The 1,064-nt window shown below is 43.7% G+C and overlaps 1 protein-coding gene across 1 annotated transcript in view; it reads left to right on the top strand.

The window, feature by feature from the left end:
* Positions 1-1,064, top strand: part of GLE1 (GLE1 RNA export mediator) — a 55,928-nt gene that overhangs the window by 903 nt on the left and 53,961 nt on the right. The gene's annotated exons all lie outside the window — the stretch shown is intronic.

The raw sequence follows: 1,064 nt of genomic DNA, 5'->3' as shown, positions 1-1,064 counted from the left end.
TTTTATTGTGATTTGGGTGAAAGTTTACAGAGCAAATTCATTTCCATACAGCAGTTTGTACACATTTTGTTTCATGACATTGACTGCAGTTTCCCACAATGTAATAGCTGTCTTCCTACTTCCTCCCTGTGTCGTCCTTCCTTATGTATTCCTGCCCCCTGAGCTGTCTCCCTGTGCAAACACTGCTCTTCTGTTCTACCACCACTCTTAAGGAGTATATCTACCTGATGTAAATGTTCACTTTTTATGTCTGTCTATTGGTTGGCTGGAAGCCACAGGAGCTAGTCCAGACCTTAAGGGTAACTAGGGGCCATAGTCTCGGGGGTCTCATCAGGCTCCAGCAGACCAGTAAATGTGGTCTTTTTTTTTTTTTAATGGTTTTGAGTTTTGCTCCACATTGTTCTTCCACTCTATCCAGGATCTCCTGTACTGATCTTTTTCCGAATGGTTAAATGCTGCCCTTCTGCTCTCCCATGCTTGATTATTCTAAGGAGTGCATCTCCTTGGTATAGTTGTTCAGCTCATAGGTCTGTCTGTTTGGCTGAGAGTTGAGCCTTTGGAGTGAGTCCATTTCCAGGCCTGAAGGGTGACTTGGGGCCATAGTCTCAGGAGTTTTGCCATTCGCTATTCAAGAAGTAATCCTGGTCTGTTTTATGTTTTTTGAATTTTGTTCCACATTTTTTCTCCCACTCTATCCAGGATCTCCAATTTTAATCTCTTTCTGAATGGTTGGGATTGGTAGCCAGGCACCATCTAGTTCTGATAGCGGGGTCATATAGGCTGAGATTCCAGTGATCCATTGGTCCCTTGGATTAATTGTTTCCCTGTGTTTCGGTTTTCTTCATTCTTCTTCATTCCAGACGAGGAGAGACTAATAGTTGCATCTCGTACGGCTGCTTGTAAGCTTTTAAGACCCCTGACATTACTGACCAAAATAGGATGTAGAACAGTACTTTTGTGTACTGTATTGTGCCAGTTGAGCTTGATGTCCCCTCTGACCATGGTATCAAGCCCACAGACCCAGCAACTCACTCCCTCAAGGTGCATGGTTGAAGCTAAGAAGT

The sequence above is a fragment of the Orycteropus afer genome, unplaced genomic scaffold (genome assembly GCF_000298275.1).
Source record: "Orycteropus afer afer isolate SDZICR_OR568_19922 unplaced genomic scaffold, OryAfe1.0 scaffold00123, whole genome shotgun sequence".
In the NCBI taxonomy this organism is placed as follows: Eukaryota; Metazoa; Chordata; class Mammalia; order Tubulidentata; family Orycteropodidae; genus Orycteropus; species Orycteropus afer.
The sequence above is the reverse complement of the archived record's forward strand: the minus strand, read 5'-3'. Positions and strand labels throughout refer to the sequence as shown.